Source organism: Mobula hypostoma, chromosome 2 (genome assembly GCF_963921235.1).
Source record: "Mobula hypostoma chromosome 2, sMobHyp1.1, whole genome shotgun sequence".
Taxonomy (NCBI): domain Eukaryota; kingdom Metazoa; phylum Chordata; class Chondrichthyes; order Myliobatiformes; family Myliobatidae; genus Mobula; species Mobula hypostoma.
The window spans coordinates 76,232,521-76,246,843 of record NC_086098.1 but is presented as its reverse complement, the minus strand read 5'-3'; the positions used below and the strand labels follow the sequence as shown (position 1 = coordinate 76,246,843).

Genomic DNA, 14,323 nt, shown 5'->3' with positions numbered 1-14,323 from the left:
TCTATTCACCTGCCTGTCATCTCTTCCTAGTACCCCCTCTTCATTGCCTTTCTCCCATAGACTACTCTCCTCTCTTATCAGATTCTTTACTTTACAGCCCTTTTGCCTTTTCCACCTATCACTCCTAGCTGCTTACTTCACCCCCCTTCCCCCACCCAGATGATTTCACTTATCACCTTCTACCTTGTCTCCTTCCCCTCCCCCTACCTTCTTATTCTGGCATCTTCCCCCTTCCTTTGCAGTCCTGATGAAGGGTCTCACCAGAAATGGCAGCTGGTTATTTCCCTCCGTAGATGCTGCCTGACCTGCTGAGTTCTTCCTGCATTTTGTGTGTGTTGTTCTGGATTTCCAGCAATTGCTGATCTCTTGTTTTTGACAACCATTCCTGTGTTGATATAACATGCTGGGCATTTTGCTATTCACAGTCATACTTTTATCTCATCCACAAAGCCTGGAATTTGCCAGCAGGGGTGGTGGTCAAGGCAAATACATTAGACACCTTTAAGGGGCATTTAGACAGGAACACGAGAACACGGAGAATGGAGGGATATGCATCAAATTTCAATTTAAGTTTCAATATAAATTTATTATCAAAGTATGTATATGTCATCTACAAACGTTTGTAATGTTACCCTGAAATCTATTTTATTGCAGGCATTCACATTTGAATCAATGAAAAACTACAGACAAAGAAACAACCAATGTGCAAAAGAAGACACAAGGTGAAAATACAAATAATAATTGTAAATAAATACGTAATACTGAGAACACGGTTTTGTAGAGGCCTTGAAAGTGAGTCCATAGGTTGTGGAATCAGTTCAGTGTTGAGATGATAGAAGTTGTCCATGCTGGTTTGGGAGCCTCATGGTTGTAGAGTAACAACTTGCCCTAAACCTGGTAGTGTAGGACCTGAGGCTCCTGCACCTCCTTCCTGATGGCAGCAGTGAGAAGAGAGCATGGTCTGGATGATGGGGTGCTTGTTTATGGATGCTGCTTTCTTGTGGAAGTGCTACTTGAAGCTCATTGGTGGGGTGGGCTTTTCCTTGATGAATTCCTTTTTGTACAGGTGAAGGCAGATGAGTTTAATTTAATTTGAAATCATATTCAGCAAGGATATAATGGGCAATAAGGTCTGCTTTATGTTCTGTGACAACCTTGTGTCAACGGTGGGCGGTCAACCTTTGAAACTCGGATCTGAATATCCAAAGAGCATGTTGACTGTTGCAGACGAGTGGAACTGAATTATTGCAAATATCACAGGCTTGTTTAGAGAAAAATAAACAGCTAATTAATACCTTAATGCACCAGCTGAGGGTTCAACCAGTGTGCAAAATACAACAAACAGTGCAAATACAAAAAGAAATAATAATAATAAAGATAATTAGCAACAAAGTGTCGAGAACATGAGCTACTTAAAATGAGACATAGGTTGTGGGAATATTTCAGCGATGGGGTAAGAGAAGTTGAGAGAAGTTATCCCCTTTGTTTCAAGAGCTTGATTGCTGATAGTTAACAATTGTTCCTGAAGTAGGTGATCTAAGTCATGAGGGTTCTGTACCTTCTTCCTGATGGCAGCAGCTAAAAGAGAGCATGACCAGGCTGGCGAGGGTCCCTGCTGATGGATGCCCTATGTAAATGTACTCAGTGGTAGGGAGGGCTTTACCTGCGATGGACTGGGCTGTAACCATTATTTCTTGTAGGATGTTCAGTTCAATGGTATTAATGTTTCCATACCAGGCAGTGGCACAGCCAATCAATATACTTTTCACCACACATATATAGAAGTTGGTCAAAGTTTTAGATGGCATGACGAATCTTTGAAAATTCTTAAGGAAGTTTAGGTGCTGACTTGCTTTCTTCGGAATTGCACATGTGCTGGGCCCAGTACAGGTCCTCTGAAATGATAACACCAAGGAATGTTGGCTGCTTAACTGAGGCAGTGAGAAATTTAGACAGAGTTCATGGAGGGATGGCTGGTATCTGTAACGTGCTGATCTGTGTAAATTACTCTCTGAAGTGGCTAGTGGTCTCAGGCAAAGCAGTTCCCATACCAGGCTGTGATGCATCCAAATAGGATGGTGCATTATTTTTAAAAAATGGCGAGGGTCGACTGGGACATGCCAACTTTCCTTAGCTCATAATGAGTATGTGATTTCTATCCACATTAACAAAGAAATTATAGCTCTCAAATCCATACCCATTTTATGGCCACATTTCCTGTCAAGTTTCATATGCTTTATTTATTTATTTTTATTTTTAGAGATACAGAGTAGAACAGGCCCTTCCAGCCTAATGAGCCGCACTGTTCAGTAACCCACCTATTTAATCCTAGCCCAATCACAGAGCAATTTAGACTGACCAATTACCCTACTATATTGTACATCTTTGGGCCATGAGAGCAAACAAGAGCACCTGGAGGAAACAAATGAGGTCAAGGAGAGGATGTACTAACTCCTTATAGATGATGTCAAAATTGAACTCTGAACTCCAACACCCTAAGCAGTAATAGCATTGCACTAACTGCTATGCTTGGCTCCAGAGGAAGAGGTCCACAGCGAATGCCTGTTCATTGGGTCTTCACTCAACTGTAAAACACCTGGACTGCAAAGATACACAAATCTGGATGCTCTTTGTTGACTACTGCTTGGGGTTCAAAACTACCATCCCCTCAAAACTAATCAATAAGCTTCAAGACATTGGCTTCATCACCTCCTTGGATCCTTGATTTCCTCACTTGCAGACCCCAGTCAGTTCGATTGCCAAGAACATCTCCTCAACTTTTTCCATCATCACAGGTGTACCACAAGGCTGTGCGCTTAGCTCCTGCTCTACTTGTTTTATACTTATGACTGTGAATGATAATAAACTTGAACTTGAATAGTTGTTCTACAATAATTTTTTTCTTCAAGAAATTGCGGAAAATTTGAGTAAAGTCTCTTGAACAAAATGTGATCCTGGATGTGGTGGTGGAGTTAAGATGGCACTAAACGACAACTCCTTTGCTTGCATCTACGGAAACAGCTCTATTTCCATCTTTAATAGAAACATAGAAAATAGGTGCAGGAGTAGGCCATTTGGCCCTTTGAGCCTGCACCGCCATTCCGTATGATCATGGCTGATCATCCAACTCAGAACCCCTGTACCTGCCTTCTCTCCATACCCCCTGATCCCTTTAGCCACAAGGACCATATCCAACTCCCTCTTAAATATAGCCAATGAACTGGCCTCAACTGTTTCCTGTGGCAGAGAATTCCACAGATTCACCACTCTCTGTGTGAAGAAGTTTTTCCTCATCTCAGTCCTAAAAGGCTTCCCCTTTATCCTCAAACTGTGACCCCTCATCCTGGACTTCCCCAACATCGGGAACAATCTTCCTACTTCTACCCTGTCCAATCCCTTTAGAATTTTATACGTTTCAATAAGATCCCCCCTCAATCTTCTAAATTCCAGAGAGTATAAGCCTAGTCAATCCATTCTTTCATCATATAAAAGTCCTGCCATCCCAGGAATCAATCTGGTGAACCTTCTTTGTACTCGCTCTATGGCAAGAATGTCTTTCCTCAGATTAGGGGACCAAAACTGCACACAGTACTCCAGGTGTGGTCTCACCAAGGCCTTGTACAACTGCAGTAGTACCTCCCTGCTCCTGTACTTGAATCCTCTTGCTATGAATGCCAAAATATGTTTATTTTTCCCCTTCAGGTTTCTTTTGAAGACCCTGACCTGGAATTACATGCAGACTTTGGTGCATTGCGGGAATGGGACCTGTTCTCGGGGTTTCAGGATTGGCCTTTACCCGACATACCCAGGGTTTGGCCTGAGAGTCTCGCTCGTATTTGGAAGCCTAAGATCTCGTGGCTCTGGAGACGGGCAGATCAAGGGTTAGTGTCACACAGAGGACTTGTGTGTCATTGGGGAGGCTGGTAAATCTTTTGCTGTGGGCCCGAAGACCCGAGACCTTTGCGATCTTCGGGCACAGAGCTCGTAAACCAGTGGGTTGTTGTTGTGTCTCCCGCTCGCTGTGAAAATGGGGGACAGCTCCTTCTCCCTTATTAGGGAGAGAGAGAACCTGTGGTTTGTTGAATGCCAGATGAAATGCGAAGTCTTTGGAGTAACTGCAAGTCTGCGTCTTTGCTATTGCCTCGCTCACACTTGTGCTAGGTGGTGGTGCTGATGCCTGCTTTTTTTGCCGGTGGGGGGAAGGGGGACTGTTGCTCGCTGCTGCTTACGCGAGGAAGGGGAGAGCTGGGGGGGGGACTTCAGGGTTCTCACGTTTAACTGTCATTCATTCCTTGTTCTCTGTTTTTGTGGAAGTTTGCGAAGAAAAAGCATTTCAGGATGTATATTATATACATTGGACCTTGGAACCTTTGATTAGAAGAGCCATTCCATTAAATCTTTTCCCACATCAATCACACTTTAGACATAAATTATAAGCCAAAAGTAGAGCATTAAACATTCAATATGAAGAGATATCAGAAGCAAATCAGTATCTACAGTACTTCCACAATCCACAGTAGCACCTGGAAAATTGTAATTATGGATATAGGTCTGACTGAAATGTTGTAGTAACACACAATTTAGCTGAATATATAAAACGTCTATCAGTATTGAAAGCTTGGGCAGAAAAGCAATCCATCATTTTCTCCAAACATGACAACACAATCATGCACTAAACACAGCTCTGTCAGATGTTGTTGATAATCTAACAGTGAACCACATGACCAGCTCTGCCGCTACAGCGTCAGTTTATTTTATATATTTTTACTTTTTATTGAGTGACATAGTGCAGAACAGGCCCTTCCAGCCCAATGAGCCACGCCGCCCAGCAACCCACCGATTCATTTACAATGACCAATCAAATTAGCATACCAATACAGTCCACCTTTGGACTGTGGAAGGAAGCCAGAGAAACCCATGCATTCATGGGGAGGATGTACAAACTCCTTACAAGTGACACTGGAAATCAATTTCAATGTCCTGAACTATAATAGCGTCACACTGATGACTGAAATTGCAAATATCTTTTGGGGAGAGAAGCTTCAAAGAAAAAGCCACTTAAAGAGCACTCTCTTTTCTCAAGATGTCGCCGAGCTATTGTCTCCATGGAGATTGCAGCTCTGGATTATTTGCTTTTTTTAATTCGTAAAGACGGTTTTGGGAGCAGAGGGGAGTTGTGGTAACACACACAAAATGCTGTGTGTTTGAGCTCATAAGATTAGATGTTTCAATCCCTTTGATAAGCAGATTCTAACTCGGGTCATAATATAGAGATCTTGAGGTTTGGCTTGGTGGGTGACAGATGCTTCCCAGGGTTCATCAGGCGGGCACCCTCCCTTAGATGTTTTGTCAGTTTAAGCCCACTACATCTCCAGAGGAGTCCCAAGTGTACCCCCTTCACACCTGGCCACCCATGGGTGATTTTAGGGCCCAGGTGCGTCACTCCTCTCCATCCATAACCTGTAGTTACTTCGCTCAGCTGCGGCAGAGGGTTCTTTTATAGCTTGTCGCTAGCCCTGGATTCGGACTCCCAATCCCTTCAGCAATCTGACCATGGAATAACCACAAATCCTCTGCAGCCAACATCTACTGGGAAAATCTGCACCTTCCATCCACGTTGCTCATGATCTGTGGCCAGCTCAGTGGATCTTACATGTTTTCACTCGTACATCTCGCAGACTGCATTTTCCCAAGACACTGTGAGCTTTGAGATTACTACAGCTTTCAAACTGCCAGACAGATCAGGCAGCATCTATGGCAAGAACATTTCAGACTGAGACCCTTCATCAGGACATTTTCGGGGGGGGGGGTGTAATTTTGGATTTACAGTATCTGCAGAATCTCTTGTGTTTGAGGTGAGTTAGAGGTCAGATCAGGGTTTAGGGACTGGGATGTGCAGAAGTTAGAGGTCAAACCTCCACCTGGGCGTTGCATACTGTTTTTGAAGTCTAGCAAAATGGACAGGTGATGAAGGAGATCCAGAGTCATGGTTTCCATGCCACACTCAAAGTCCAACTACTTCGTCCTTTATTTGGAATAATAAAAAAACCAAGAGTTAATAAGTTTCATTTACAAAAATCTAAAAAAGATGGTGGACTCGCACTACCTAATTTAAGATTGTATTATTGGGCTGTTAATATTCGACAATTATGTTTTTGGTTATATTGGGTCAATAAGAACCAAAAACCAGCTTGGATTGATTTGGAATTTAAAGCTATTAATCAATTTTATTTAACTTCACTATTAGGAGTTCCATTACCTTTACAACTTGCCAATTTAAATTTCTAATTTAAATTTCTACCCTGTTATTAAACAGTCCTTACAGAATTGGTTTCAGTTTCGCAACTCTTTTAATTTTAAACAATTTAAATTGTCTGGTCCTGTACTTTGAAATTTGCTATTTAAACCTTCAATTACTGATCCCATTTTTCTTTTATGGAGAAATAAGGAGATTTGTTCTTTTGCAGATGTATTTAGTGATGGTCGATTGATGTCTTTTGAAGAGTTAATTAGCAAATATTCTCTCTCTCATACACATTTCTTGCAAAATTTACAGGTTAGACATTTTTCACAAAAATATGTTTCTACGTTTCCGTAAATGCAAGAATCTGATTTGTTGGACACTATTTTGAATATGAATCCCTTAGTGAGAGGCTCCATTGGTAGAATTTATAATTTATTTTTACTACAAAAAGATAACCTCTCACTAAAGATTAAACAAGATTGGGAGAGAGAACTTAATATGACTTTTGTTAATGAAGATTGGTTGCGAGTTCTGAAAACTGTTAATGCTTCTTTGATATGTGCCAATCATTGTTTAATTCAGTTTTAAATTGTTCACCGTTATTATTTAACAAAGGAGAGACTATCCAAAATATTTCCTAATATAGATAATTATTGTGATAGGTGCAAAAATTAAGTAGCTACTTTGTCACATATGTTCTGGTCATGTCCCTCATTGAAATCTTTTTGGAAATCTTTATTTTCTACAATTTCTAAAGCTTTGAAAATTAATTTACAACCTAATACATTGACTGTTCTATTTGGAATAGTTCTGCATCATATTCAGGATATTTCATTTTCAAACCAACATGTAATTGCATTTGTTACATTGTTGGCAAGAAAAGCTATTTTACTGAAGTGGAAAGATACCTCAGCTCCCACACTAATTCAATGGTTTTCCCAAGTAACGTTATGTCTTAGTTTGGAAAAAATTAGAAGTAGAACTTTTGATCCCCGATTTGATTTTGAGAGAAGGTGGGGCTTTTTGCTAAATATATCATTTAATTTGAATTAATTTACATGGTTTCCTTCCAATTTTATGTTATATAAATGTGATTTGGCGGTTGTTGTTGTTCTTTTTCTTCTTTTATATATATATATAAATGATTGTAAGACATATTGCTCCGGGAGATGATTCCTAATGGGTTTTTCCCTCTTTTTTTTTGTTTTGTAGTTAGTGGGTTTTTTTTTAGTTAGTTGGGGTTCTCTTTTTGCTTTCTTTTTCTTTTATAAAAAAAATCATTAGCACATATAAGTTTTTTTCTTCAGCTTTATTAATTATATATATACCAATCCATTGAACTTCTGTATTTTATAGCTGTAGAAGATTATATATCAATAAAAAGACTTAAAAAAATGAAATGGAAGTCCAACAATGCAGACATGGGACTAAGGAGATCTGGAGTCAAGGCCTCTGCTCCGCATACAAAGGAGAGCAAGATGGACAGGTGATGAAGGACATCTGGTGATATCACGCTGTCACAGATAGTGTTTCCTGGGATGGGATATCCTTCTGAGCAAGAGGCACAAGAAGGCAAGAGGGACACTCAGTTGACCAGCCAGAACTTTAGGTTCCTGTTACCAGCTAGCCTGGTGACATCAATGATATTCCCCTGATTCTTCTAAACTCCAGCAAATACAGGATAAGAACCATCAAACACTCCTCATATGTTAACCTTTTCATTCCTGGAATCATTCTCATGAACCTTCTCTAGACCACCTCCAATGCCAGCACATCTTTTCTTAGATAAGGGGCCCAAAACTACTCATAATACTCCAAATACGGTCTGACCAATGGCCTATAAAGCCTCAGATTAGACATTTATTATTATACCAGGGTGGAAAGAGAGTGATGCAGGGCAGAAACAGACCCTTTGGCCCAACTCGCCTGTGCTGAGCAAAATGTCTATCCAAGGTCCATTTGTTCTCATTTCTCTTCCGCATCCATGTAGTCAAAAGAGTACAACTAACCAGGTGGTTGGACCTCCAAACAAAATGTGAAGGATTTTGGTCTGGTTTGTGTACAAGATGCACCAGCTCTCTTTAAGGACATCAGGTATTGTTGGTTTTATAGTTTTTGATGAAACAAAAATGGAGGGCTATGTGGGAGTGAAGAGCTAGGTTGATTTTGGAATAGGTAAAAAGGTTGATGCAACATCATGAGTCAAAGGGTTTGTACTACACTGAAATATTCACCACATAGTGGCCACTTTATCACACTTGTACACCTGATTCTCAATGTAAATATCAATCATGTGGCAGTGTATCAATGCACAAAAGTATGCAGACAGGGTCAAGACACTTAATTGTTGCTCAGACCAAACATCAAAATGAGGAAGAAATGTGATCTAAGTGACTTTGACTATGGAATGATTGTTGGTGCCAGACTACTGATTTCTTGGGATCACCACACACAATAGTCTCTCAAGTTTATGAAGAATGGTGAAAAAAACCAAAAAAAAACAGTGAGCAGCAGTTCTGTGGGCGAAAAACGTTTGGTTAATGAGAGAGGTCAGAGGAGAATAACCAGATTGGTTCAAGCTGACAGGAAGCCAACAGTAACTCAAATAACCATGCATTACAACAGTGGTGTGAAGGAAAGCATCTCTGGATGCATAAGATATTCAACCTTGAAGTGGATGGGCTACAGTAGCAGAAGTTCATGAACATACATACAGTGGCCACTATTTTAGGTATAGTGGCCACTGAGTGTATGTTCTTTGTTTAACACTCATTTTGTGGCCCAGCAGTTAAGACCTTCTGTATTTCTTATTTATATTTCTGATGGTTATTTTTGGATTTCTTGAATAAATTTTCCAAATTAAAAACAGATTAAATCAATGCCTTACCTGCCAAATGTCTATCACATTGATGGACAGTTTTTCACTGATATATTAGCTTTGAATTAATCTCTCTTCAATCACTCATTGCATCCTCTAGTTCTGATATTCCAAAGCACAATAAGCAGATTTTAATTATCTGTTATTTCATCCTGACCAAATAGCAGCATCATACCTCCTCCAGGTGAAACATGCACAATTTGCATATCCACCTCTCACCGTTCAAACTTCTCCATCAATTATTCTACTTATTCTGGTCTATGTGCTTTCAAGAAATGCAATATAGTTTCAACTCCTGCAAGAATAATTATAAGTCTAGTTTAGCCATATGGGGTGCCACAGCACCCTAGCGGTTAGTATAACACCTCGGGGCAACCGAGTTCAGAATTCAATATGGTGTCTTCTGTAAGAAAGTTTGTACTTTCTTTCTGTATGGAGGTGAGTTTCCTCTGGGTTCCATGGTTTCCTTGCATGTCCAAAGACATAGAGGTTAGTAGGTTAATTGGTCATTGTAAATTGTCTTGTGATTTAGCTAGCTAAATAGTTGGGTTTCTGGACATCCAAGCTCACTTGGCTGGAAGGGCCTGTATCTCAAAGATAACTAAATAAATAAAATGCCATTGATTTATAAAGTACATAGACAGCTTCAGTACTCTGCCTTATTTTTGAACAATTCATCCAACCTGACGTTTCTATACACTACCACCAGACAGTATTACAAGAGTTTTAATTTCTTGGCAATCAGGAGTTTTGAATAACTTCTGAGCCGACACATGAGACTGTAGATGCTGGAAACCCACACAAAATGCCAAAGTAACTCAGCAGGTCAGGCAGCAGTTACGGAGCAAAATGAATGAACAGTTATTGCTTTGTGTCAAAACCCTTCACCTGAATTTAGTGACAGTTCAAACCACTTCGCAATTCTTGAGTCCTGATCTATATTCTACTTCCTTTTCACTTTATTAAGAGACTTTTTTAAAATGTCCAAGGTCACCATGGTCAAAGTGATTTTATAATCAAAATGCGTTGAGATTCATTTTTCTTAGAGGCACTTCCAGGAAAATAAAGAATTACAATGGAATTTAAGAAAAACTATACGGCACATAAAACAGACTGACAAATAACCAAAGCAAACAAAGACCAGCAAATAAACAAATTGCAAAAGAAGACAAGTCATGAAAATAATTTCAAAAAGTAAATAAATAATACTGAGAACATGAGTACTAGAGTCTTTGAATATGAGTCTAAAGGTTGCAAAATCTGTTCAGAATTGTGGTGAATGAAGTTATCCATGCTGGTGCAGAAGCCCAAAGCATTGTTGAGGATGTCCACCACCCATCCCACAATCTTTTTGACCCACTGCCATCAGAAAGGGGATACAGGGCGATGAGACTAATGAATAACCTGGCAACACCAAGGTCCTGTCACTGGGACAACAAGCTGTTTATAGTTTACTGTATTCTTTAGTGTTTACCTATGCTGCACTTTTCTCATGTTGAATTATATTTTAACTTGAATGCAGTAATATTTTGTTTTATGTGCTGTGTGTGAATTATGTATTGTGGGTGTACCATGATCTGAAGAAACTTTGCCTCATTTAGATGTACATACTGTACGTACAGTCAGACGACAATAAATTGGAGCTTGAATCTGAATTTGTAGAGTATAGTCATTTGTGAACCCGGTGGTTTGGGACCTACAGCTTGTACCTCTTGCCCGAATATACTAGTGAGATGAGAGTCTGGCCTGGATGGTGGGGATCCTTGATGATGGATGCTGCTTTATTATGACAGCGCTGCTTGTAGATGTGCTCAATGTGGGGAGGGCTTTGCCTGTGATGGACTGTACTGTATCCTCTACTTTTTGCAGAGTTCTTGCATTAAATATCACCTCCTTGCATAATTTCTAAGAGCATGTTTCATTTATTCTTTCCTAGCTGTCCAAATGGTTGTTTCCTGACTAATACAATGACAGATTGGGTCATGTTGCACCCCATGCAGAGCATATAAAACAGGCAGCTGATTGCCACAAAAGAACTTGACCAATTCGCCATATCATCTGATCTGAATAGAGGATCTTGACTCTATTCAGGTTGGAGCAATAGTGGAAGGAGAGATTCAGAAATATACAGTGAAATGCGGTGATCAACCAACACAACTCAAGGATGTGCTTGGCGCAGACATTCTAGTCCCAACATAGTGTGCTCGTACTGCTCAGCAGAGCAGCTCAAAACACAACAAGCAGCAAAATAATAACAACAAAACAAGCCCCTTTCCTCCTACTCACACACTCAGAACTCAGCATTCAGAATCAGGTTTAATATCATTGTTATATGGCTATAATTCTATACTCTGTTAAGCTTTTCACTGTATCTCAGTACTTGTGACAGTAATAAATCAATAACCAATAAGACTGATCGTAGCCCTCAGTAAGACATGGTAGTGTAGCAAGAAGCATGACATTTTACAGCACTCTCTCTAAATTGGGGTTCAATTCCGCCACTCTCTGGAAGGTGTTTATACAATTTCTTCTGGATGCTTTAGTTTTCTCTCGCATTCCAAAAATGTATGGGTTAGGATTAGTGCATTGTGGGCCTACTATGTTTGTACTAGAAGCAAGCAACATTTGTGGGCTACCCAGCACGCTACTTTGACTGCATTGGTCATTGATGCAAATGATGCATTTCACTGTATGCTTCAATATTTTGATGTGCATCTTTAATCTCTCATCTATAAGAACTTGACAGAAGAGTGTGAGGGGTGAAAATTAGTGAAATACACACAAGAGATTGCATGTGAAATCAAGAACAACATGCAAAATGATGGAGGAACTCAGTGCGTTAGGTGGTACAGGTATCTATGGGAAACAATAAGCAGTCGAGGTTTTAAACCAAGACCCTTCATCAGGATGGAAAAGGCAAGGGAAAGATGCCAGAATAATGTGGAGGAAGGGGAAGGAGTTCAAGCTGGAAGGTGGTAGGTGAAGCTGGGTGGATGGGGGAGGGGGGCTGAAGTAAGAAGCTGGAGGTGATATCTGGAAAGCGTAATTGGCTGGAGAAGAAGGAACCTGAATGGAGAGTGGACCATGGGAGAAATGGAAGGATGAGGGTCACCAGAGAAGATGACAGGCAAGGGAGAACAGGAGATAAACATTGAATATAAGGTGTTGCTCCTTCTGCCTGAAAATGGCCTCGTCATAAAAAAGTGAAATAAGCCACAGTTTCCAACCCAGGTAAATGTGGGCATGCAGGAACCAAGAGTAACTGGTCGGAGCTGATTCAGCTGGATCCCACTGATTGAGGGGTTCTCTTTTGTTACATCTCTTGACTGCTTTGCTACGAAAAGGAACAGAGAAAGTCTCTTACATCAAGTTAAAGTTCAAGTTTGTTGCCATCTGACTGTACTTATAATACAACAAAATGAAACATCATTCCTCCAAACTTCGGTGCACCCCCAATACACATATCATACACAGCACCTACATAAAACCAAATATTACCACAAATAAGTTAAGAAAATATAATTAAAAATGATGAGAGCAAAAAATGCTGAAATATTCATCATACTGGATCATTACTCCTTTCTCCATAGATGAAGCCTGACCTGCTGAGTATTTCCAACATTTCAAGGTTTTATTGCTGACTTCATGTCTTGTTTCATATTTCCAGCATCTATTTTTCTCAGGATCAGCTTGTTAAACCCTCAAGAGATCACAAAAGTCCTCAGATCCAATGATTTGCTTTACCCTCCACTTTAAACGTCAGTGAACATCATACTTATGTGTTCATGCTTAAAATGGGAATAATTATTTACAAGTAAGCAATTTACACAAATGCAGAAATCACAGCAAGATATGAATGGTACAATTATGAGTAGCAATAAAAATAACATTAATCGTTACACCAGAACCCTCAGAATGCATTTACTACAATCTCAGTAACTGAAAAATGTTGAAGCATACACACCGAGACTCCCTGAAACACAGGTTGTGTATGATTGAGGTAATAATCTGAATGTTCCTAGAAACACCAAGATTAGGTAAATATTATAAAAATAATTATTACCGTTCACATTGAGCAACCTCGTTGACTGTGGCTGACATCCTCAACAAACGTGCTAATGTAGAACATAAAACATAGAACTAAGAACAGTACAACATAGAATGGGCCCTTCTGTTCATGCTATTGTATCAACCTTTTAATTCTAACATCAATCTAATCCTTCCTTCCCACTTCGTAATCAGTTCTTATTACATTCATAAAAGTCTCTTAAATGTATCTAATGTACTGCCTTTGCTACCAACCCTGGCAAAGCATTCCATGCACCCACCACCCTCTGTGTAATAAAACTACCAAAGACATCTCCCGAACATTCCTCCATTCATCTTAAATGGATCTCTTCTGTTATTAGCCATTACCACACTGGGAAAATGGTACTGGCTGTTCACTCTTTCTACACCTCTTGTAATCTTGTACATCTCCAAGTCACCTCTCAACCTCTTTTGTTCCAAAGAGAAAAGCACTAGCTTACTCAAAGCTTACTCGACCTATCCTCACAAACCACGTTCTTTAATCCAGGCAGCATCCTGGTAAATTTCCTCTGCACCTTTCCTAAAGTTTCCACATCCTTCCGAAAATGAGGCGAACACAACTGCATACAATAACTCAAGTGTGGTTGAACCAGAGTTTGAGAGTCCAGCCACTCGAATTGAATCAAGAATTTACCAACAGATTTGGAAGGCTCTATCTGTCAGAGTGTCCCGCAGAATTGAAGGGTGGGGTTGTATTCCAATTGGATTCTGTAGTGTTACATTTGGGGTGCCTGCAACTCAGATTTTACAGCAGCTCCTGCTTGACAGAAGATCCAAGATCCCGTGGAAACTCAGAAGTTTCAAGATTCAAGAGAGTTTATTGTCAGTCTTCTGTATACATGAGTTAAGGAGAATGAAATGATTGCTACTCTAGATCCGATGTAGCATAAAATAAATTCAGTAAGTATAAAGAAGACAAAAAAAGCATATTAGATATAAATATAAAGCAATCCTGAAAAACAGAATGCCCAAGTAACTGTTGAGTGTGGCTGCTTATATACAAAGACAGCATGTACATAATGTGAAACATAAGGTGACTGGAAGGAAATGATAAAGTGACAAAGTAACTCTTGGGAAGAGTGGCAGCAGGCATATGAAAACGAAGTAGGACA

At 39.9% G+C, this 14,323-nt stretch overlaps 1 protein-coding gene across 5 annotated transcripts in view; it reads right to left on the bottom strand.

The window, feature by feature from the left end:
- Nucleotides 1–14,323, bottom strand: part of LOC134341158 (CUB and sushi domain-containing protein 1-like) — a 2,430,601-nt gene that overhangs the window by 1,334,163 nt on the left and 1,082,115 nt on the right. The gene's annotated exons all lie outside the window — the stretch shown is intronic.